The 26282-nt window shown below is 46.2% G+C and overlaps 1 protein-coding gene across 1 annotated transcript in view; it reads right to left on the minus strand.

The window, feature by feature from the left end:
• Positions 1 to 25191, minus strand: part of AMOTL1 (angiomotin like 1) — a 173548-nt gene extending 148357 nt beyond the window's left edge. The window contains exon 1 of the mRNA XM_063430626.1: positions 25089 to 25191. The gene's annotated coding sequence lies outside the window, so the exon portion shown is untranslated. The remainder of the gene's footprint in view (positions 1 to 25088) is intronic.
• Between the last annotated feature and the right edge of the window lie 1091 nt (positions 25192 to 26282).

Here is a 26282-nt window from a genome sequence, read left to right on the forward strand (position 1 = left end):
CCCCTCCTCCATTGTGCTGGACAGGCCATGCGGTCAAACAGGAAGTTAATTCTTATTTGTGTTGATTGGTTAAGAGAATGTGCGGGTGGAGCTTAATATGGGAGGAGTCATGTGCCTATATAAGGAGCCTGCACTATTGTCCGGGGCTCAGAACTTGTTGTATTTTGGTGACGCTAGTCCCTCTGAGTCCCGATCGGTGATCCAATAAAGAATCTCTTCCTTCCTGAAGAAACCTGTGTCCATCTCTCTGTGCTTGGCTTCCGTCAGTTTCTCCGGTATCATTTGGTGCATTGGCCGGGAAGCTCATCGTTCAACGGTAGCTGAGAGGCAGAGGCGTGAGACGGTCTATCTTTTCCCACGTTCTCTACGGCTGCACCCCTGAACTTCTGCGTGGACCTCCCTTCGTCTTGGCGCCACTGGTCCGTTGTCCAGGAGATCATCGGCCTCTACGTAAGAAGTGCTGGGGTGTCCCCGTCGATGAGTGTGAACTCAGGTTCAGGAACGAGGAGGTAAGACAACTGCTGTTTTAGACGGCAGAACCCACTAGGGGTATACCGATTGTGCGGTAGGCCCAAAGGGGTTTAAATCTGTGTATCTGCCCCCTCTGTCGGAGGGAAGGAGCGAAGGCGCACCGCTCGATCGAACGCTCTTTAGTCAGACCGTTTGATTTTGTTAGTCAGGCGGGGCTCTGGTGTAAATAGCCCTAGCCGGACACCGGTGTCTTGTCTAGACTAGCGTTCTAGGGTGTATATTTTGTTCGCTAGGTCGGAGGGACCGGGAGACTAAGCGGCGTCTGTGTAAATTCGGTTCGCTAGCTCTCAACCTATCTGGGCTAAGTGGGAAGGCGTGTAAATTTGGAACCCACTAGACTTTTGATAGTTATCGACTAAGAGGCGTCTGTGTAAATTCGGTCCTCTAGCTCGCTATATGTGGTGATTGGGCAGTGTGGCTAACCAAAACGTATGTAGATTGTTTTTAGGTAGTCCATTCAAGGTACTGGCCAATAGTTTAGTTGGGAATTGTAAATGTGTTAACGATTGTTTAGTAAAGTGTATATCTTGTTAGATAGCGCGAGCTCAGCCGTCTAGCGAGAGTGTTAATAGTGTGTTGCTGTATTATAGTGCACGGTACCATAACCCTGTATATTTACTGACACTGTATATAAGTACTAATCCTTGTCGTCCATTGCATGTTTAACACCATAACCACTAATAATTGTATTGTGACCTTAACTTGTGCTTTGACCTATGCTAACCGTACTGTAACTGCTATTTGTAAAAGACGATGTTACTGGGGTGTGTTATAGACGGGTAATTCATATATAGAGAATTATAGCGTAATATTGATTATCTAGTGACTGGTGTAACAGCTGTGTGTGTACGGGAATTCCCTGAGTGTTTATTGTGTTATTGTGTACGTTTCACTTGGTAACCGTACCACGTGGTGCTGTTGCCAGAGGAAACGGGTGTGACTGTTGAATAGTACGCGTGAATAGTATTCGTTGTCGACGACGTTCCATTGTTAAGTATGGGTGCGTCGCAGTCAACGATTCCGGATCCCTTAGGTTGTATGGTGAAGAATTTTAAAAAGGGATTTACAAAATGTGATTTTGGGGTTAAAATGTCTCCTGTACGTTTGGTCACTTTGTGTACTAGGGAGTGGCCTACTTTGGTTGCGGCATGGCCGCCACGTGGCAGTTTGGATCCAACTCTGGTACAGCGCTTACACGTGGCTGTATCGGGTAGGCCTGAACTTTACGTCCAGTTTCCTTATATTGATTGTTGGAGACAGGTCGTAAATGACTCGCCAAAATGGATTCAGACATGCCACGAGGAGCAATGTCGCCTCATGGTGGCTAGAACTTGTTTGTCCACTAGGACTGGTGTTAGGCCCATTTTGGACACGCCCCCTGAGTCCGAGATCCCTTTGCCGCCCCCTTACTTTCCTTTAAGAGGAAGTGACGCAAATGCAGGAAGTCCTGCACCCCTCCCCTCATTGCCCTCATCCACTTCCGCTTCCTCCTCCAGTACAGAATCCACCCCCTCTCGTACTAAATCTCCCCTTCCGGAACCTGAGCCAACCCCCATTAGATCCGAATATCCTGATTTGGCGCCACTTCAGACTTCCGGTCAAGCTTCTTCTAGCTCGACCCGAAGTGTTTGATTCTTTACCTTTTCCCAAAACCAAGCTCCCACATCCTCATGCCCTATCTCTCCCCGACTGGAACCCATGACTGACGCCCCTCTACGTAGCCCCATACAAACCCGACAACTGACCGGTACCCAACAATTAAGACATTACCAGATGCCTCTTCGCCTGAATCCCGGGTCAGCCTATATCGATGCCGCAGGTCAAATGGCACATGCTGACCCAGTCTTTGTATATGTCCCATTCACAACAACCGATCTCTTAAATTGGAAGACCCACAATTCCTCGTATACCGAGAAACCACAAGCTATGACTGATCTGTTCACCTCAATAGTACAGACACATAACCCGACATGGGCTGATTGCCAGCAGTTATTAATGACTTTGTTTAACAATGAGGAAAGGACAAGAATAAATCAAGCGGCCATTAAAGCGCTAGAGGATAAAGCCCGTACCTTGAACCAAGCCAATCCATCAGCATGGGCCGCAACACATTATCCCAACACCGATCCCGACTGGAATGTAAACGGTGCTGATATGGTCCAACTCAGAGCCTATAGAGACGCTATAATTGCTGGCATGAAAGCCGGAGGAAAGAAAGCTATTAATATGTCGAAGACAGTTGAGGTGATTCAGAAAAGCGATGAAGCGCCCAGTGTCTTTTATGACCGATTATTGGAGGCATACCGCTTGTATACCCCCTTTAATCCGGAAGACGCAGATAATTCCCGAATGGTGAACTCCGCCTTTGTCAGCCAGGCTTACGGAGATATTAAGCGCAAGCTACAAAAGTTAGAAGGGTTTGCAGGTATGTCAATCACTCAACTAATGGAGGTAGCGAATAAGGTATATATGAATAGGGAAACAGAAAGTAAGAAAGAGGAAGAGCGCAAGATGCGTAAAAAGGCTGATATGCTAGCGGTAGCGATCGCAGGCGTAGATAGACGGGGCCCAGATAGAGGCGATAGTAAGTGGAATGAGGAACCTCTAAGTAGAAATCAGTGCGCATACTGTAAGGAAGAAGGGCATTGGAGAAATGAGTGTCCGCGAAGAGAACAGTCTGAGAGAGACAGACCTAGGACAGGTTATGGAAACTTTAGAGGCAGAGCGAGAGGTAGAGGAGGCCCCGGAGGGAGTAATGGTAATAGAGGGAGTAATGGGAACAGAGGAAGTGTTAGGGAAGACAGGTATTTTCCAGCAGCGCAAAGGTCCCGCGATAGAGAAGGTAGGGACTTTGTAGGATTGGCTGACACGGTCATGGAGGACTATTGATACCGACCGGGCTCCATCCCCCTTGGTCGAGCGGAGCTTATGGTCGATGTATCAATAGGGGGAAAAAGGAGTGCGTTCATGATCGACACTGGTGCTGAACATTCAGTGGTGACTAATCTAGTTGCTCCTCCATCTGGAAGGACTATTACTGTGATAGGAGCAACTGGAAGAAGTGCTGAAAAACCGGTTCTTAAAAGTCGACTCTGTACATTGGGAGGCCACGTAGTAAAACATCAATTCCTTTATATGCCTGAATGTCCAGTCCAATTGCTGGGACGTGATATGCTATCTAAGTTACAAGCGCAGATTACGTTCCTACCAAATGGAACAACATCTTTAAAGTTTAATGGACCTTCAGGTATTATGACATTATCCGTACCAAAGGAAGAAGAGTGGCGACTTTATACAGCGTTGACTATCCAAAACCCTAGGAGTGATGAATCCTTATTCAACATACCAGGAGTTTGGGCAGAGAACAACCCACCAGGACTGGCCCGCAATATTCCACCTATTAAAATCGAACTAAAACTTGGGGTTTATCCAGTGAGCCTAAGACAATATCACATCCCGCAGAAGGCTAAGAAGAACATCCAATCTTATCTGGATAAGTTCATACGGTATGGTATCCTAAAATTCTGTACTTCCCCCTGGAACACCCCATTGCTGCCTGTTCAAAAGCCCGGTACAGATGAGTATCGACCTGTGCAGGACTTGAGAGCAGTCAATGATGCGGTTGTTAGTATACATCCAGTTGTACCCAATCCATATAACCTGCTTGCTTTAATTCCGGGCGGGGCTACTTACTTCACAGTCTTAGATCTCAAAGATGCCTTCTTTTGCCTCCGAATTGCCGCAGAAAGTCAATGTATCTTCGCTTTTCAATGGGAAAACGCTGTAACGGGCTCAAAACGCCAAATGACCTGGACAAGACTGCCCCAAGGGTTTAAAAATTCACCTACCCTATTTGGCTCAGCTCTAAGTCAAGATCTACTGGATTTCGAGTCCATCCCAGGAGAGTGTGTATTGTTACAATATGTAGATGACTTGTTGATAGCAGCAGTTACAAAAGAAATATGTCAGCAAGCGACGCACGATCTACTACACATTCTCTGGAAGGCAGGATACAAGGTGTCTAGAAAGAAGGCTCAGTTGTGTTTGCCAACTGTCAAATATCTGGGATTCCATATCTCTGAAGGTCAAAGAATTATGGGGCCAGAGAGAAAAGAAGCTGTCTGCCAAATACCGATACCCAAGAATAGAAGACAAGTGCGAGAATTCTTGGGGGCAGCAGGCTTCTGTAGGATATGGATTCCCAGCTACGCGATACTGGCAAAACCTCTGTATGCAGCTATCAAAGGTACCGAGCACGACCCCTTCTTATGGACACAAGAACAGCAAACGGCATTTGAAGATGTGAAGAAGGCTTTGATGAGTGCCCCAGCATTAGGTCTACCTGATCACACACGACCATTCTACCTGTATGTACATGAGCAAAGAAGAATGGCTGTGGGAGTATTGACACAGTACTTGGGATCATGGCAAAGACCTGTTGCCTACATGTCTAAGCAATTGGATGCAGTGGCCAGCGGACTTCCACCTTGTCTAAGAGCTGTAGCTGCAGCCGCCCTGCTAGTAGCTGAAGCCGATAAACTCACTCTGGGTCAAGAACTTTATGTACGAGTCCCACATGCAGTACAGACGTTGTTGGATTACAAAGGAAATCATTGGTTTAGTAACAGCCGTATGACCAAGTATCAAGCAATGTTGTGTGAAAACCCAAGAGTGCATTTAGAGACTGTAAATACCTTAAATCCAGCTACCCTTTTGCCACAACCTACTGAAAGTCAACATGATTGTTTGGAAGTAATGGATGAAGTATTTTCAAGTAGACCAGATCTTCGTGATTTTCCCATCCAGAACCCTGATGTTCAATATTACACCGACGGCAGTAGTTATGTGAAAGAAGGGATCCGCTATGCAGGATATGCAGTAACAACAATAGACAAGGTGATAGAAGCTCGGCCACTGGCGAAAGGAACATCAGCACAAAAGGCAGAATTAATAGCACTAACACGAGCGTTACAATTGGCTGAAGGTTTAAGAGTGAACATCTACACGGACTCCAAGTATGCGTTTTTAACCACTCATGCCCACGGAGCTTTGTATAAAGAAAGAGGACTACTGAATTCAGAAGGCAAAGAAATCAAGTATGCAGCTGAAATCCTACAACTATTGGAAGCAGTGTGGGAGCCGAAAGAAGTCGGTATCATACATTGTCGAGCGCATCTGAGAGGAGATGGTGATGTAACCAAGGGAAATCGGATGGCAGATAGTACAGCTAAGCGTGCCGCTGAATCAGGAAGACAGGAATATGTGGGGCACATAGCTGCTCTTATACCAACTCCACTGTCTCAATGGACTCCAGTTTATACAGCTCAAGAAGAGAAGTGGTTAAAGACTGAACCGGGAAAGTATTTGGAGAACAAGTGGTATCAGCTAGAAGATGGAAGAATAGTCATTCCAGCATCACTAGCGGTAGAAATTGTCCAAAATTATCACAACGGGACACATTCTGGGAGAGACAGTACAGAAGAATCTCTCAGAAAACATTTCTACATACCAAGATTGTCCAACTTGACTCAGGCCATTGTACGAAGATGTGTAACGTGTGCTAAAAATAATACAAGACAAGGACCAGTAAAGCCACCAGGAGTCCAGTTTATGGGGGGACTCCCCATGTCCGATCTACAAATAGACTTTACAGTGATGCCTAAATCGGGTGGACATCGTTACCTGCTGGTAATTGTGTGCACCTATTCAGGCTGGGTAGAAGCATGTCCTACTCGTACAGAGAAAGCAGGAGAAGTTGTGAGATTCCTGCTACGAGAAATAATACCCCGATATGGACTACCCTGCTCTATAGGATCGGATAATGGTCCAGCTTTTGTTCATCAGTGCCTACAACAACTGACTCATATGCTTGGTATAAAGTGGAGGCTTCATACTGCATATAGACCCCAGAGTTCTGGTAAGGTAGAGAGAATGAATAGAACTATTAAGAATCAGTTGGCTAAAATGTGTCAGGAAACCCAACTTAAGTGGAACGTTCTCTTACCCATAGCTCTATTGCGAATCCGCAGTACCCCTACCAGAAGGATGGGCCTCTCTCCTTTTGAAATCATGTATGGGCGACCACCTCCCGTACTTGGTAACTTAAGGGGGGATTTGAGTCAGTTGGGAGAAGGAATTACCCGGCAGCAGGTTGTAGAGTTGGGTAAGACTATGGAGGAGGTACAGAAATGGGTACAAGATAGATTACCTGTGAATATTTATCCCCCAGTTCATAGTTACCATCCAGGAGATCAAGTGTGGATTAAAGAGTGGAATAATGTACCGTTAGGGCCCAAGTGGAGAGGTCCTTATGTTGTTCTTTTGTCTACCCCTACAGCGATAAAAGTAGCCGAAGTGACTCCGTGGATACATCACTCCAGGGTTAAACCAGCAGCAGTCGATTCTTGGCAAGTTACAGCAGATCCAGAGAATCCCTGCAAGATCCGGTTAAAACGCACTACTCAGTCGGAGTAACAAGGAACTTTTGTGGATTACAAATTTTATTGTTACAGGGATTTGGTGAAGTGAGTGTTTTAGACGGCCATAATAAAGCCTGTCCGCTCACCGACATATAGTATATAAGCCAGGGAAAGTCTCGAAGGGACTCCTGTGAAGACGAGCAGAACTCCATTCCCTGCAGCCCTCACATCCTGGAAGCTGAGGTGCCTTCGCACGGTCGAAGACTGAGGATGACGGCGAAAGATGTATTTTTGATAATGTCTATTTATGTGTGTTTTTATATTCAGGAAGGTAGAGGTACCGACACTCCTAGCTGTGAGGTATGCATTAAGACTACGAGAACAGGTAACCATATTTTCCAAACCCTAATTTGGCATTCACAATACGAGTGTAAAGGAGATGTATCAAGATGTAGATACCTTAATATAGAATATAGTGTGTGCCATTTAGGAGTAGGAGAACCTAAGTGCTTCAGTCCGGAGTATCAACCTCGTACAATTTGGTTGACTCTCAGGAATGGAGATCCTCAGGGGACCCTAATTAATAAGACGGTGTTAGAATCCGTACATTCTTCGGGTGTTCTGCTATTTGATGCATGTAAGGCGATATCAAGTGGTAGAAAGCCGTGGAATGTATGTGGGGATCTTAGATGGGAGAGGACGTATGGGTCTAATGATAAATATATTTGTCCCAGTAGTAAAAATAAATATGTGAGTCCTAGATGCCCAAATAGAGAGTATAACTTTTGCCCATATTGGTCTTGTGTGGGGTGGGCAACTTGGGGACAGACAGTAGACAAGGACATGATAGTGACTAAGTTGCCTACTAGCCCATGTTGTAAGTCTATGGAATGCAACCCAGTCCATATACTTATAAATAACCCCGACAAGTTCTTAGACAAGTATGGAAATTTATTTGGGTTTCAAATATATGGGACGGGTTTAGATCCTGGGACAGTATTGTTTATAGGGATAGAGACTGATACGGTATCCTCCCAAACTCATCAAGTATACCATTCCTTTTATGAAGAGATGAGTATAGATAATAAGATCCCCCATAATGCTAAAAACCTGTTCATAGATTTAGCTGAAAGTATTGCCGGTAGTCTTAATGTTACCAACTGCTATGTGTGTGGAGGTACTAACATGGGAGACCAATGGCCTTGGGAAGCAAAGGAGGTAATGTCCGGTTCTGAGGCAGTTGAACAATTAATATCTTCACAAGCCGATTATCATATGAGTGTTAGAGGTAAATCTGAGTGGAGATTAAAGACCTCCATCATAGGTTATGTTTGCATAGCAAGGAAAGGAATAATGTATAATACTTCTGTAGGAGAATTAACTTGTCTAGGGCAAAAAGCTTATGATGATGATACAAAGAATACAACTTGGTGGTCGGCTTCAAATGTCTCAGAACCATCTAACCCGTTTGCTAGATACGCCAATTTAAAGGATGTGTGGTTTGACCTATCCATCACATCTACCTGGAGAGCCCCAGCAAATTTGTACTGGATCTGTGGTAAGAAAGCCTATTCGGAGTTGCCACAGGACTGGGAAGGGGCATGTGTGTTGGGTATGCTCAAACCATCCTTCTTCTTGTTACCTATTGAAACAGGTGAGACTTTAGGTGTTAAAGTGTATGATGTGAATCATAGGAAGAAAAGGGGACCCATAGAGATAGGCGCCTGGGAAGATAATGAATGGCCTCCCCAGCGTATTATAGATTATTATGGGCCAGCCACGTGGGCAGAAGATGGTACCTTTGGTTATAGAACCCCTATTTATATGCTCAACCGCATTATAAGATTACAGGCGGTGGTTGAGATTATTACTAACGAGACATCACAAGCGCTCAATCTTCTAGCGAAGCATAATACCAGGATGAGGACAGCAGTATACCAAAATAGATTAGCCTTGGATTACCTTTTGGCAGTAGAGGGAGGTGTATGTGGGAAGTTTAACCTGAGCAATTGCTGTCTTCAAATAGATGACGAAGGGCAAGCAATAGCTGAGCTTACTAGCCATATGTTTAAACTAGCGCATGTGCCTACTCAGGTATGGAAAGGGTATAATCCAAGTAGTTGGTTTGGTAGCTGGTATGAGTGGTTTGGAGGGCTTAAGGCAGTGGTAGGTGGAGTCCTACTGATTTTAATGTTGTGTCTACTCCTACCGTGTCTTATACCCTTAGTAGTTAGGTCTGTGCAAAGCCTGATAGAAAATATAGCAGAGAGGAAGGCTGCTGCACAGATAATGGCAATTTATAAATATAAGGCTCTAGATCAGGGAGAACCAATGCAGGAAGATGAATGTTGAAGATTCACATCATAAGTTAAGTCTGGTCTGGTTCAAGGTAACTTGCGGTGTAAGCAAACTAAGGTTAAGTGATGCCTCAAGTAATTGTAAAATATCAAGAGGCATCAAAGGGGGGAATGTGGTGGAATCTCGGTAAAAATAAATTTAGTAGGCCGAGATTACCACGTGGCATGTGTACGTGCATATGCTGACGTATCGATCAGTTGGTTGCACGAGGCAAGATACGATCAGTAGTGTACGGAGCATGTGCAAGAATACAGGATATAGTATTCCCCTCCTCCATTGTGCTGGACAGGCCATGCGGTCAAACAGGAAGTTAATTCTTATTTGTGTTGATTGGTTAAGAGAATGTGCGGGTGGAGCTTAATATGGGAGGAGTCATGTGCCTATATAAGGAGCCTGCACTATTGTCCGGGGCTCAGAACTTGTTGTATTTTGGTGACGCTAGTCCCTCTGAGTCCCGATCGGTGATCCAATAAAGAATCTCTTCCTTCCTGAAGAAACCTGTGTCCATCTCTCTGTGCTTGGCTTCCGTCAGTTTCTCCGGTATCACTATAATTCCTCTTTTAAAGCTGCCCTCTAGAATGCACGCTCTGTGTGTAGCACCTTTAAATCTACTTCCATCCATGACCTATTTATCTCACACTCCCTAAACCTACTTGCACTAACCAAAACAGAGGGCTCTCTCCCTCTGATACTGCTACCCCTGCCTCACTGTCCTTTGGTGGTCTTCACTTTACCCACAATCCAAGACAAGCGGATATTAAAGGTGGCGGTGTAGGTTTTCTTCTCTCACCCCACTGCTCCTTTAAAACCCTGCCCTCTCTTTCCCATCATTTGAAATTCATTCAATTCGCCTTTTCAAACCCTTCTCTGCTAACATTGCCGTTATCTATCGTCCCCCTGGTTCCCCTCTCCTCTTCCTTGACCACTTTGCTGCCTGGCTACCCTACTTCCTCTCTTCCAACATTCCATCCCTAATTCTTGGAGACTTCAATATTCCCATTAACCCACCTTTAACCCCAGCAGCCTCTAAACTACTTTCAATTACTTCCTCCCTTGGACTATTGCAGTGGGCTAATTCTCCCACTCATGTAGCTGGCAATACCCTTGACCTTATTTTCTCTTATTCATGTACATTATCTAATATCTGCAACACCCCATTTCCTCTCTCTGATCACCACCTCTTATCGTTTGCTCTCAATTACCCCCTCACCCAACAACCTCAGCCTAACCCCCCTCAGCTCAGGAGGAACCTTAACTCTATTGACCTCCAGCAGCTGTCAGCTGACATTGATTCACAACTGCTATCCATCCCTTCCCTCTCCTGTCCATCACTGGCCATCTCCACATATAACACTACCCTCACATCTGCCTTGAACGCTGCAGCCCCACTCAAAACATGCACCTCGAGGAGGACACGACCCCAACCTTGGCATAATAAATCAACACGCTATCTGCAGAGTTGCTCCCGTTGTGCTGAACGCTCCTGGAGGAAGTCTCGCACCCAGGCAGACTTTCTTCATTATAGATTCATGTTGCTTTCATACAGCACAGCCCATGCCCTCGCCAAACAGTCCTACTTTTCCTCTCTCATTAGTTCATGCTCCCGCAATCCCAGACGTCTCTTTGACACCTTTAATTCCCTTCTCCGCCCTGCTGTGGCCACCCCCAAACTAACCTTACAGCTGATAGCTTTGCATGTTACTTTAGTGACAAGATTGAACAGCTAAGGAAACAATTCTCCCCTCCTTGCCATTCTCTTTCTCAACCTCACATAAATCATGCTTTCCCTACCCTCCAGACTTTCTCCCCGGCTACTGAACAAGAGGTGGCTGCGCTTCTCCATTCCTCTCGCCCCACCACTTGCCCGCTCGATCCTGTCCCATCTCACCTCATCAAATCTCTATCCCCTTGTCTTGTGCCTACCTTAACACACATCTTTAACTGCTCGCTCTCTTCTGGCACTGTTCCTGCTCACCTTAAACATGCCACTGTATTACCTATCCTGAAAAAAACATCTCTTGACCCATCCTCCCCCTCTAACTATCGTCCCATATGCCTGCTCCCTTTCTCATCAAAGCTTTTGGAAAGACTTGTCTTTACCCGTGTGTCTCACTTCCTTAATTCCAACTCTCTCCTTGACCCTCTTCAGTCGGGCTTCCGCCCTCTCCACTCTACGGAGACCGCTCTTATCAAAGTGACGAATGACCTAATCTCCGCTAAATCCAAAGGTCACTACTCCATATTAATTCTCCTTGACCTCTCTGCTGCCTTTGACACCCTTGATCATGCTCTCCTCCTTCAAACTCTTCAATCGCTCGGTCTCTGTGACTCTGTACTCTCTTGGTTTTCCTCCTATCTCTCCCAACGCTCATTCAGTGTCTCCTTTTCCAAGGATACCTCCTCCCCTCGTGCTGTCTCGGTTGGAGTTCCCCAAGGCTCTGTCCTCGGTCCACTTCTATTTTCTCTTTATACTGCCTCTCTTGGAAAACTGATTGCCTCTTTTGGATTCCACTACCACTTGTACGCTGATGACACTCAGATATACCTCTCCTCCCTGGACCTCTCCCCTGCCGTCCTGCAACGTGTCACTGCTTGCCTTTCTTCCATCTCTGACTGGATATCGTCACGCTTTCTCAAACTTAACCTCTCTAAAACTGAACTCCTTGTCTTTCCTCCTCCTAATACTGATCCTCCTCTCTCACTCTCCCTTCAAGTCAGTGATATCCACATAAGTCCATCCCTGCAAGCACGCTGTCTTGGCGTCATACTTGACTCTGGTCTCACCTTTGAGTCTCACATCCAGTTTGTTGCCAAGTCCTGTAGTCCAACTCAAAAACATAGCCCGCATCCGCCCCTTTCTTTTGCAAGATGCTACCAAGGAGCTTGTCCATGCTCTAGTAATTTCCCGCATGGATTACTGTAACCCTCTCCTGATTGGTCTCCCCAAAAGCCATATTTGCCCCGCTACAGTCTGTAATGAATGCTGCAGCTAGACTGATTTTCCTCTCTAGTCGGTCCTCTCACACCTCGCCCCTCTGCCAGTCCTTACATTGGCTCCCTGTATCCTATAGGAGTCAATTCAAAGTGCAAAGTGCTAAAAATCATTTAAGAAGGGCCTTAAAACCCATCTCTTCAGGAAAGCTTATGGCCTCCCAGAGTAATCTCTACCTTACATACCTAACTCTTGCTCTCTCCTATGGGGCGGTGCTTTGCTCTCTCCAGGTGAGTAAAAGACTCCGCCTGGAGAGTCCCTTTAAGGAAATTGCTTCATTTGCTATATGCTAAATTTGATTGAATTAACTGTTATTCAAGTGAACTTATTCACTGGAGAATTAAAAGTTAAATTGTACCTACTCACCTTGTTTTCTTCTTGGGAACCCTTTTCCCACAGTTTATCCTGACTCCAACTGCAAGGTAAAAAACAATTTTTTTTTTAATTTTGTTGAAATAACTACTTAGTTAACATTCCATTGTGAACCTAAAGCAATTTAAACTTATAACAGTCGTCTTAAACAATTACAAATGTTATACTTCCCTTATTGCACAGTGTGTTTAATTTAGAAGTTTGTATCTCCTGCTCTGTTAATAGCCTGTTAGTGCACACACTGCTCTTTGTGTGATTAAACAAACACTATAGCGTTATTAATACAAACATAAATTCAGGCCCCTCTATCTTAAATTGAAAAAAAAAAGTGTTACTTACCTTTTTTCCCAGCATTATGTCACAGTTCTTTCTGCTGGCAGATCCTCCCCCCAGTGATGTTATCTTGTCTGCTGTCTCCCCTACAACTTCTCGTCTAATCAAATTATTCTAATAGACAATCAGTGCAGATGGAAGCACTTGTTCAATCAAATGGTTCTCATAGGGAAGCATTGAATCTAAGGCATTCCTATGAGCAACATTTGATGACGTTCATAGTCCTTATGCATGTTGAAAGGCGCATGACCGAGTGACACTTGGACCATGCAGCGGTTGTTTAGGTGCTTAGAGTATCACTTTGCCATGCTACCTGCACCATTGTCTCCATCTCAATGTTGCTCTGCTTGCATCTTTTGCTGGCTAAGACTACTTCTTGCACAGTGCAACCTGGTCTCTTCTCTGCCAACCTCTGTCCCGGGAGATGGGCAGGGAACATTGGCAGGTATCAAGCCTTTGAACAGTAGGAGTTATGTAGGGTGACACCGTTGCTATGCTCTTACCCACATAGCTAGTTACTTATAACTCAAATAACCTCTAGTCTACTCCCGATTCCATGTTTCTGAAAAGTCAAGAAACCTTCACATTCATACCTCCATAACTCTGGAAAAACCATCTAGAAAATGTCAAGTCTTCCAACCAGTTTGAAGCCTCTGCATTGATCTGAATCTCTAGCCCAATCATACTAGTGGTATTTGCCTACCATTTCTTAAGTTTGTGCCTACATTTTAAACATGTGACCCTTATTGTTTTGGTGAATTTTGGATTTCAAGATGTTCTCGAATACAACGTCATTTCCAATGCATTCTTGCTGATAAAACATTTTCTAAACCAATGCCTACGCTCAGATGTGATCGATTAACTATAAAGAAAATGGTGCATTCTACCCAGGATAGACAGACAGAGAGAAGGTTTACTGAGGACATTTTTTTAGGTGTTGAACAACCCTCTCAGCACATCGTGTGCATTAGTGTGAGGTGGAGGTTGCATTGTACTAACTCAGATCTACCTAGATATAATAAACAGAAGGAAACACAATTCCTTCAGATTGTCCTTCGGTTCCTAACAATCATCTTGTTGTATCTGTAAGGTTTCTAAAACAGAGGTCAGTGGTCAAACATGGAAATATACAATATAATGACAAATAAAGTCAGTTGACCCACTTAATCTGCCTAATCGGTGGAGAAATAATAATAATAATAATAACACAGTATTTAACCAGGAAAGGTACATTCAGATTACTTTGGTTTTCAAGTACGTCCTGGGGATGTTACCATCGCCCAACATCCAGGGGTTGTTACTATTACCCAATTTAATGGTACTCATTTTATCTACCTCGGAAGGATGAAGGGCTGAGTCAACCCTGCCGCGATTTCAACCTGCAACCCGAGGGTTGAACAGAGCTCCATCAGGAAAATGCAAAACGCACACATGAGCACTCATTATCTTCGCCTGTAGTGTCATACATATGTGTGTGTTGTGTGTACGGCAGAGCAAGCCCTGCACTCAAACTACTACTACTTTTGGGCAGCAGCACTGGGTATACTAGTCATCAGCCAAACCAAAAAGTAATCTGTGCAAGCTGAACTACTTTATTAAGGGCTTGGAGTGTTCCTTTAGCAATCTGCAACTCTCTAGTTCTCTAATTCAGTATCAATCACTGCTAATATCTCACTAAGAAATAATCTAAAGTAAACAAATCTCTGTTATCTGCCGTGTGTTATCTTGATTAGTGTAATGCTAGATTTTTATGAGTCTAAAACAACTAGATATTTAGGTAAGTTCGTTATCTAGAAAATGAATAGAAACTGACTAAATATAGAACATTCGGGGGAAAATGTACTACAATTAAAACAGAGAAATAACGTTTTTTTTTTTTTAATCTTTTTGAGTTTCGGGCAACTTCTTCAGCAGAGTCCTTGTTAAAATACTGTTCCGAAATCCCCTTTGCCCTTTCCTGTAGTCTTGGTATGATATCAAACAAGTGATTTCAAAACCTAAAAATGCACACTCCCTTATTTAACAGCCAAGCACATTCGGCTGCGTGTTAGGGCACATTTTAGGATTTCTGTTTGACTACACATTGTTTTGGAACTCAAATAACACATGGCCTCTGAGCAAGATCTGGGTCTATCAGCACTCAACCCGAAATAAGACAGGCCAGGGTTTCTAAAATGTACTATACTATCCCATAAGCGCATTTTGTTTAAAATATAATATTCTAGCTTGGGGAGGTGGGGGGAAGAGGAGGGAGGGTGCCTTTTATAGAAATTATAATTTCTGGGTGATTTCAAATATGTACAAAAAAGGTAAAAAAATAATGGGCTTTTATGTTCAGCTGCTGGAAAAGGCCAAGAAATGAATGCTAAAAGTAGTTTATCATTTGCTAGCAAGACCCTACCTGGAGTGTTTTGTTCTCAGAATTTTGGTGTGAAAGAGGATCACAGATTTCTGCAATCAATTTAATTCGAATGCAAATCGGTGTTATAGTTGCAGAGGCGGCTCTCTAATTAGGCGGTTTAGGCGGCCGCCTAAGGCCTCGCGCTGGCTGGGGCCTCGCGGCCGCCTAAACCGCCTGTTGGCAGAGTGTGTCAGGTCCTCGGTCAGTGACCGAGGACCTGACACCAGGAGGGGGCCCGGCGGCTTGCCCGGTATGCCGCCGGGTGCGAGGCCCCTCCTGGCTGCCGGCCAGCCACCGCAGACACTGGTCTGCAGCTCCGCAGTGTGCAGAGCTGCAGACCATGTGACTCGCGAGAATTGGCCAATCAGAGCGTTGCCGCGGGTTACCACGGCAACGCTCTGAAATCTCGCGAGATTACACGGTCTGCAGCGCTGCGGAGCTGCAGACCGGAAGTAATGGCCACCGGACCACCAGGGAGCCCACTGGACCACCAGGGAAAGGTAGGCTCCACCTCCCCATCACCCCCCACCACCATCACCACCCCCAGCCGTACCCCCCACAGCCTCACCACCAACCATCACCCTCAGCCTCACCCCCTCACCATCACCCCCCACCACCCTCAGCCTCACCCCCACCACACTCAGCCTCACCACTCTCAGCCTCACCCCCCCACCCTCAGCATCACCCCCCACCACCCTCAGCCTCACCCCCCCACCATCACCACCCTCAGCCTCACTCACCATCACCCCCACCACCCTCCGCCTCACCCCCCACCCCCACCCTCAGCCTCAGCCCCCCACCCTCACCATCACCCCCACCACCCTCAGCCTCACCCCCCCCTCACCATCACCACCCTCGGCCTCACTCACCATCACCCCCACCACCCTCAGCCTCACCCCCACCACCATCACCACCCCCAGCCTCACCCTCACCCCCCACAGCCTCACCACCCCATCACCAACCATCACCCCTCACCACCCTCAGCATCCCCACCCCCACCACCCTCACCATCACCCCCCCACCACCCTCAGCCTCACCCCCCCTACCCTCACCATCACCCCCACCACCCTCAGCCTCACCCTCAGCCTCACCACCCCCACCCCCTCAGCCTCACCACCCTCAGCCTCACCCCCCACCACCCTCAGCCTCACCACCACCCCCCACCACCCTCAGCCTCACCACCCCCTCAGCATCACCCCCCTGCCACCCTCAGCATCACCCCCCTGCCACCCTCAGCATCACCCCCCACCACCCTCAGCATAACCCTCCGTCACCACCCTCAGCCTCACCCCACTCACCATCACCCCCTCTCACATTACCCCCTCTCACATTACCCCCTCTCACATTACCCCCTCTCACATTACCCCCTCTCACATTACCCCCTCTCACATTACCCCCTCTCACTCTCACATTACCCCCTCTCACTCTCACATTACCCCCTCTCACTCTCACATTACCCCCTCTCACTCTCACTTTACCCCCCTCACTCTCACTTTACCCCCCTCACTCTCACTTTACCCCCTCTCACATTACCCCCTCTCACATTACCATCACCCCCCGCTCCCTCTCACCATCGCACCCCCGCTCCCTCTCACCATCGCACCCCCGCTCCCTCTCACCATCGCACCCCCGCTCCCTCTCACCATCGCACCCCCGCTCCCTCTCACCATCGCACCCCCGCTCCCTCTCACCATCGCACCCCCGCTCCCTCTCACCATCGCACCCCCGCTCCCTCTCACCATCGCACCCCCGCTCCCTCTCACCATCGCACCCCCTCTCCCTCTCACCATCGCACCCCCTCTCCCTCTCACCATCGCACCCCCTCTCCCTCTCACCATCGCACCCCCTCTCCCTCTCACCATCGCACCCCTTCTCCCTCTCACCATCGCACCCCTTCTCCCTCTCACCATCGCACCCCTTCTCCCTCTCACCATCGCACCCCTTCTCCCTCTCACCATCGCACCCCTTCTCCCTCTCACCATCACCCCCCTCTCACCATCACCCCCCCCCTTATACACACACACAACACACTTCAAGCAGCTACCCCATACACATAGGGTCTCAGACAAAAACGCAAACATGCTCACAGAGACATACATTCAGACACACAAGGATACTATCTGTCAGACACACTCTCAGGTACATACACAGGTAGACAGCGCATCAATGTGTATATGTGACACTTTTTTGTTAGTGGGGCCTCATGTTTGCGTTTCGCCTAAGGCCTCATAAAGTCTAGAGCCGCCTCTGTATAGTTGTCATTTATATTTCAAGGTAATTGTAAAAAGATGCATGATGCTTCAAGAACCGACCTATATATCACAATGGGGTCAATGTATCATACACATCACACCTGTCTTACACTATAAAAGAACATTTACTACTAACCTTGATCAATGCATGTGAAGGACGTGGCATTACACTTGGATCTATCAATTATTATTCCATGCATCGAACTCATGTTAATGTGTGAACAAGAGGTAAGAGTCAAAGCACTGCGGACAGAAAATAATTGAGATGGACTCGTGATAACTGAGAGAATAACTAGGAAGTACTACTGCTTGCGGCCCATCGTTGACGGACAGGAATTGCACAGATAATGTGGAAATAAAATGTCTGATCTTTGGGGGCCAGGCAGACACATTTTTTGTCAAACTGTTTAAAAGCTGACAGAACCCTGTAGCAGGGACACACCTAGATGATTTGGAACCTTCAACGGAATTCTGTTGGCATCATCCCAGTAAAATGTTGTGTTGCTTCACCCCTTTGACTTCTCCGTGCACCCCTCTCACCTCTTTGTGTGCATTTCCTCACCCCCTGCTGTCTCTTAAACCTTCCTCACCCTCTTTATGTGTCTCTTAAGCCTCCCTTACATGTTACTCACTTACCCCTCTGTTTCATAGAAACATAGAAACATAGAATGTGACGGCAGATAAGAACCATTCGGCCCATCTAGTCTGCCCAGTTTTCTAAATACTTTCATTAGTCCCTGGCCTTATCTTATAGTTAGGATAGCCTTATGCCTATCCCACGCATGCTTAAACTCCTTTACTGTGTTAACCTCTACCACTTCAGCTGGAAGGCTATTCCATGCATCCACTTCCCTCTCAGTAAAGTAATACTTCCTGATATTATTTTTAAACCTTTGTCCCTCTAATTTAAGACTATGTCCTCTTGTTGTGGTAGTTTTTCTTCGTTTAAATATAGTCTCCTCCTTTACTGTGTTGATTCCCTTTATGTATTTAAATGTTTCTATCATATCCCCCCTGTCTCGTCTTTCCTCCAAGCTATACATGTTAAGATCCTTTAACCTTTCCTGGTAAGTTTTATACTGCAATCCATGAACCAGTTTAGTAGCCCTTCTTTGAACTCTCTCTAAGGTATCAATATCCTTCTGAAGATAGGGTCTCCAGTACTGTGTACAGTACTCCAAGTGAGGTCTCACCAGTGTTCTGTACAATGGCATGAGCACTTCCCTCTTTCTACTGCTAATACCTCTCCCCATACAGTTTCCTACCTACTTCTAACTTTCTTTCTTAACTCCTGTTTATTTCTTAACCTCCTTACCTGCTGTGTGTCTCTTAACCCCCCTTTTACCTCTTTGTGTGTCGTTGTTACATAGAAACATATGGCGGCAGATAAGAACCATTCGGCCCATCTAGTCTGCCCAATTTTCTAAATACTTTCATTAGTCCCTAGCCTTATCTTATAGCTAGAATAGCCTTTTGCATATCCCATGCATGCTTAAACTCCTTTACTGTGTTAAGCTCTACCACTTCAGCTGGAAGGCTGTTCCATGCATCCACTACCCTCTCAGTAAAGTAATACTCTCCTTGTGTATCTCCCTACCCCCTCTTACATCACTGTGACAGGCAGCAAATTATCGACCAGATAAACGCTGCCCCTTTTATTGCTCCCAATGTGCTGCTTTGCTTCGACCGTGTGTGAGGGAGAGCGCTTTTGTTAGATGGAATAGAAATGAATATACTTTACATTGGTTTTATTTTCTATATCTATTTTATTAGTAAAAATTAATTTTATGAAAGGAGGATTCTCTCCTTCCACCCAGACATAAAATTGGGGTAAAGCAGCTGAGAAAAGAAAAACAGACGAAGGAGACAGACGAGAAAAGGGATAACATAACAAGGGCAACAGCATATGCCGAGCAGCAGAGGGAGGCAGAGCAATATAGAGAGGCAGAGCAGCAGAGGGAGGCAGAGCAATATAGAGAGGCAGAGCAGCAGAGGGAGGCAGAGCAATATAGAGAGGCAGAGCAGCAGAGGGAGGCAGAGCAATATAGAGAGGCAGAGCAGCAGAGGGAGGCAGAGCAATAAAGAGAAACAGAGCAGCAGAGGATATAAAGAAGCAGAGGAGGAAGAGCAGCAGAGACAGTTGAACAGCAGGGGGAGACAGAGAAGCACAGCAGCAGAGTGCATAGAGCAGCATAGGCAGACAGAAGTGTAGGGACACACTGAAGGGCAGCAAGGGGAGCAGAGCAGCAAAGGAGGTAACACGGCAGCAGGGATGTAGAGCAGCAAAGGAGGTAATATGGCAGCAGGAATGTAGATTAGCAGAGGAGGTAATACGGCAGCAGGAATGTAGAGCAGCAGAGGAGGTAATACGGCAGCAGGAATGTAGAGCAGCAGAGGAGGTTATACGGCAGCAGGGATGTAGAGCAGCAGAGGAGGTAATACGGCAGCACGGATGTAGAGCAGCAGAGGAGGTTATACGGCAGCAGGAATGTAGAGCAGCAGAGGAGGTAATACGGCAGCAGGAATGTAGAGCAGCAGAGGAGGTTATACGGCAGCAGGGATGTAGAGCAGCAGAGGAGGTAATACGGCAGCACGGATGTAGAGCAGCAGAGGAGGTTATACGGCAGCAGGAATGTAGAGCAGCAGAGGAGGTTATACGGCAGCACGGATGTAGTGCAGCAGAGGAGGTAATACGGCAGCAGGGATGTAGATTAGCAGAGGAGGTTATACAGCAGCAGGGATGTAGAGCAGCAGAGGAGGTAATACGGCAGAAGGAATGTAGAGTAACGGAGGAGGTAATACGGCAGCAGGGATGTAGAGTCGCAGAGGAGGTAAAATGGCAGCAGGGATGTAGAGCAGCAGAGGAGGTAATACGGCAGCAGGGATGTAGAGCAGCAGAGGAGGTAATACGGCAGCAGGAATGTAGATAAGCAGAGGAGGTAATACGGCAGCAGGGATGTAGAGCAGCAGAGGAGGTAATACGGCAGCAGGGATGTAGAGCAGCAGAGGAGGTAATACGGCAGCACGGATGTAGAGCAGCAGAGGAGGTTATACGGCAGCAGGAATGTAGAGCAGCAGAGGAGGTAATACGGCAGCAGGAATGTAGAGCAGCAGTACTCCAAGTGAGGTCTCACCAGTGTTCTGTACAATGGCATGAGCACTTCCCTCTTTCTACTGCTAATACCTCTCCCTATACAGTTTCCTACCTACTTCTAACTTTCTTTCTTAACTCCTGTTTATTTCTTAACCTCCTTACCTGCTGTGTGTCTCTTAACCCCCCTTTTACCTCTTTGTGTGTCGTTGTTACATAGAAACATATGGCGGCAGATAAGAACCATTCGGCCCATCTAGTCTGCCCAATTTTCTAAATACTTTCATTAGTCCCTAGCCTTATCTTATAGCTAGAATAGCCTTTTGCATATCCCATGCATGCTTAAACTCCTTTACTGTGTTAAGCTCTACCACTTCAGCTGGAAGGCTATTCCATGCATCCACTACCCTCTCAGTAAAGTAATACTCTCCTTGTGTATCTCCCTACCCCCTCTTACATCACTGTGACAGGCAGCAAATTATCGACCAGATAAACGCTGCCCCTTTTATTGCTCCCAATGTGCTGCTTTGCTTCGACCGTGTGTGAGGGAGAGCGCTTTTGTTAGATGGAATAGAAATGAATATACTTTACATTGGTTTTATTTTCTATATCTATTTTATTAGTAAAAATTAATTTTATGAAAGGAGGATTCTCTCCTTCCACCCAGACATAAAATTGGGGTGAAGCAGCTGAGAAAAGAAAAACAGACGAAGGAGACAGACGAGAAAAGGGATAACATAACAAGGGCAACAGCATATGCCGAGCAGCAGAGGGAGGCAGAGCAATATAGAGAGGCAGAGCAGCAGAGGGAGGCAGAGCAATATAGAGAGGCAGAGCAGCAGAGGGAGGCAGAGCAATATAGAGAGGCAGAGCAGCAGAGGGAGGCAGAGCAATATAGAGAGGCAGAGCAGCAGAGGGAGGCAGAGCAATAAAGAGAAACAGAGCAGCAGAGGATATAAAGAAGCAGAGGAGGAAGAGCAGCAGAGACAGTTGAACAGCAGGGGGAGACAGAGAAGCACAGCAGCAGAGTGCATAGAGCAGCATAGGCAGACAGAAGTGTAGGGACACACTGAAGGGCAGCAAGGGGAGCAGAGCAGCAAAGGAGGTAACACGGCAGCAGGGATGTAGAGCAGCAAAGGAGGTAATATGGCAGCAGGAATGTAGATTAGCAGAGGAGGTAATACGGCAGCAGGAATGTAGAGCAGCAGAGGAGGTAATACGGCAGCAGGAATGTAGAGCAGCAGAGGAGGTTATACGGCAGCAGGGATGTAGAGCAGCAGAGGAGGTAATACGGCAGCACGGATGTAGAGCAGCAGAGGAGGTTATACGGCAGCAGGAATGTAGAGCAGCAGAGGAGGTAATACGGCAGCAGGAATGTAGAGCAGCAGAGGAGGTTATACGGCAGCAGGGATGTAGAGCAGCAGAGGAGGTAATACGGCAGCACGGATGTAGAGCAGCAGAGGAGGTTATACGGCAGCAGGAATGTAGAGCAGCAGAGGAGGTTATACGGCAGCACGGATGTAGTGCAGCAGAGGAGGTAATACGGTAGCAGGGATGTAGATTAGCAGAGGAGGTTATACAGCAGCAGGGATGTAGAGCAGCAGAGGAGGTAATACGGCAGAAGGAATGTAGAGTAACGGAGGAGGTAATACGGCAGCAGGGATGTAGAGTCGCAGAGGAGGTAAAATGGCAGCAGGGATGTAGAGCAGCAGAGGAGGTAATACGGCAGCAGGGATGTAGAGCAGCAGAGGAGGTAATACGGCAGCAGGAATGTAGATAAGCAGAGGAGGTAATACGGCAGCAGGGATGTAGAGCAGCAGAGGAGGTAATACGGCAGCAGGGATGTAGAGCAGCAGAGGAGGTAATACGGCAGCACGGATGTAGAGCAGCAGAGGAGGTTATACGGCAGCAGGAATGTAGAGCAGCAGAGGAGGTAATACGGCAGCAGGAATGTAGAGCAGCAGAGGAGGTTATATGGCAGCAGGGATGTAGAGCAGCAGAGGAGGTAATACGGCAGCACGGATGTAGAGCAGCAGAGGAGGTTATACGGCAGCAGGAATGTAGAGCAGCAGAGGAGGTTATACGGCAGCACGGATGTAGTGCAGCAGAGGAGGTAATACGGCAGCAGGGATGTAGATTAGCAGAGGAGGTTATACAGCAGCAGGGATGTAGAGCAGCAGAGGAGGTAATACGGCAGAAGGAATGTAGAGTAACGGAGGAGGTAATACGGCAGCAGGGATGTAGAGTCGCAGAGGAGGTAAAATGGCAGCAGGGATGTAGAGCAGCAGAGGAGGTAATACGGCAGCAGGGATGTAGAGCAGCAGAGGAGGTAATACGGCAGCAGGAATGTAGATAAGCAGAGGAGGTAATACGGCAGCAGGGATGTAGAGCAGCAGAGGAGGTAATACGGCAGCAGGGATGTAGAGCAGCAGAGGAGGTAAAATGGAGGCTTGGAAGTAGAGTAGCAGAGGAGGTAAAATGGCAGCAGGGATGTAGAGCAGCAGAGGTGGTAATACGGCAGCAGGGATGTAGAGCAGCACAGGAGGTAATACGGCAGCAGGGATGTAGAGCAGCAGAGGAGGTAATACGGCAGCAGGGATGTAGAGCAGCAGTGGAGGTAATAGAGCAGCAGGGATGTAGAGTCGGAAAGGAGGTAATATGGCAGCAGGAATGTAGAGTAACAGAGGAGGTAATACGGCAGCAGGGATGTAGAGCAGCAGAGGAGGTAATACGGCAGCAGGGATGTAGAGTAGCAGAGGAGGTAATACGGCAGCAGGGATGTAGAGCAGCAGTGGAGGTAATAGAGCAGCAGGGATGTAGAGCAGCAGAGGAGGAAATACGGCAGCAGGGATGTAGAGCAGCAGAGGAGGTAATACGGCAGCAGGGATGTAGAGTCGCAGAGGAGGTAATACGGCAGCAGGAATGTAGAGTAACAGAGGAGGTAATACGGCAGCAGGAATGTAGAGCAGCAAAGGACGTAATACGGCAGCAGGGATGTAGAGCAGCAGAGGAGGTAATACGGCAGCAGGGATGTAGAGTCGCAGAGGAGGTAATACGGCAGCAGGAATGTAGAGTAATAGAGGAGGTAATACAGCAGCAGGAATGTAGAGTCGCAGAGGAGGTAATACGGCAGCAGGAATGTAGAGTCGCAGAGGAGGTAAAATGGCAGCAGGGATGTAGAGTAACGGAGGAGGTAATACGGCAGCAGGGATGTAGATTAGCAGAGGAGGTTATACGGCAGCAGGGATGTAGAGCAGCAGAGGAGGTAATATGGCAGCAGGGATGTAGAGCAGCAGAGGAGGTAATACGGAAGCAGGGATGTAGAGCAGCAGAGGAGGTAATACGGAAGCAGAGATGTAGAGCAGCAGGGGATGTAATACGGCAGCAGGGATGTAGAGCCCAGAGGAGGTAATACGGCAGCATGCATGTAGAGCAGCAGAGGAGGTAATACGTCAGCAGGGATGTAGAGCCCAGAGGAGGTAATGCGGCAGCAGGGATGTAGAGCAGCAGAGGAGGTAATACGGCAGCAGGGATGTAGAGCAGGAGAGGAGGCGGCACTGCTAGGGGAAGTGGAGCAGCAGAGAAGGTAAAGCAAAACTTCCTAACTAAAATAATGCTGAAACTCGTTACAACGTGCCATCTTTAGTAATAATACCTAACCGTCCATCTTGTGTCTTTTAACCATTGAAATGAATCCCAAGAGCTAAATGCACGTCCTGAGCCTGACCATATTTGTAACGGAGTAATAGATTCTATAACTCAGCTTAGTGGTGCTAGTTATATCGACCTTTAGAACGAAGGCCTTGTCACTAATTAATTGGCTCTGCAAATACAGCAACTTACTCTTAATGTCATTTTTACAGCCTCCAGCAGATTCTATGTTTCGATTTGCTTACTGTAAGTAACTAAATAATTTCAGTAATAGTACTACAAAAAAAAAAACTAGAATTGTGGAAAGATATTTCTAACTGAGTCACCAAATATTCAGGCACGGAATTTAATCTATGACAAATTCGTTAGAAAAGAACCAATTACAATTCTCATCCCCAGGCAGAGTTATTCATTAAAAACTGAATTGGGAACCTTTAGCCACATCTCCAATTCATTTAGTCACAGTTCATCTATTTTAGTTTAAACATATCTGACGCAGAAACAAGTAGCAAGCAGCACAATGTACATATAACCAACACAAAACACAAAACCTTAGTCCGCATCAGAAAACAGGGGTTAGTTACGCCAAACACTGGACTAAACTTCGATAAACTACACTGCAGCCAGGTCTTACAGACAATGACTGATTGGCCTCTCTGGCTGAAAATGTAATTATTCTTTCATTTACCTTTCTCACTCGCTTGTTCTGGAAATGTGTTGATTACAAAGAGAGTGGCGGTGATTCTGGCAGAGCAGCGTCGAATACAAGGACGCCGGGTTAAATGAATGCTTCGATGATGACTCTATAGGAAATATGCAGCCATTGTCCGGGCTTGCTCGCTTTTCAATACGTAAGCTCCTGAAACAAGCTGATTGCTGGGATTTTGAACGGAGGCCTTGCCATGCCGAAACATGCTATCAGCTCTGAGCCTGCCAAAACAAATTCTCACTCATAGCTTCTTGGCTGTGTTTGAACGGGGTGTCCAACGACGTGACGTGCAGCCAGAGAGATACAAACAGAATATCTGGATTCATTTCACATTTATTCTTAAATGGCAATTTTTTTATTTAAACAATTATACAATTAGCTTTCGGAGGTAATTTATTAATCATAAATTAGTAAACAGTTAGTACGCTTTGTGACTGCTCAAAAAAATTAGCAACGTACATTTATTTCAACGTGACTGATCTCACGTTAACATTATATAATAATGTGTTTATTTAATATTAATACTTACAAGTCATACGGGGATTTTTGTTAGAGTGATAATTCAAAGTGAATACAAAGTTCATTTTAAATTAAAAGGCCAGAGTAGTTGAATGGACAGCATAGGTGACTTAGATAATTTTTTCCAGTTTGGATATTTTAGTCTTAAGTTTGAAATTTATTTTGAAATTATCGTGAATAACCCTGGTATTTTGCGTGTGTGTTTCTTCATAGCCATTAAACCCACTACACTGACAGATTGAATGTTAAAGCACAAATAAAGAAAATGAGATGGAGCAAAGATTCTTTGAACTTTTTTACACACAATATTTATCATTATTATTTATAATTAGTATTCATCATTATTAAAAATATGGCTGGTAAGTCCATACCATCTTTATCTCTTGTTTCGAAATGGAATCATACACATTCATGGTTCTTTAAGTTGCTTCTTTACTTATAGCGGGCACACACTGTTAATTCATCATGTTTTAAAAATATTTTCTAACTGTATTGCATTCTTTATATATCATTTATTGTTGCCATTATTATAACAGGTATGTATGGAGAAATGTGAGAAAAACACAACATTGGACTAACAATATGGATACTGAGAGGTCCGAAAGGCAAAACTGAAATATATTTCAGTCTGTTGATGCTAAATTATGTAACACT

The sequence above is a fragment of the Pelobates fuscus genome, chromosome 1 (genome assembly GCF_036172605.1).
Source record: "Pelobates fuscus isolate aPelFus1 chromosome 1, aPelFus1.pri, whole genome shotgun sequence".
NCBI lineage: Eukaryota > Metazoa > Chordata > Amphibia > Anura > Pelobatidae > Pelobates > Pelobates fuscus.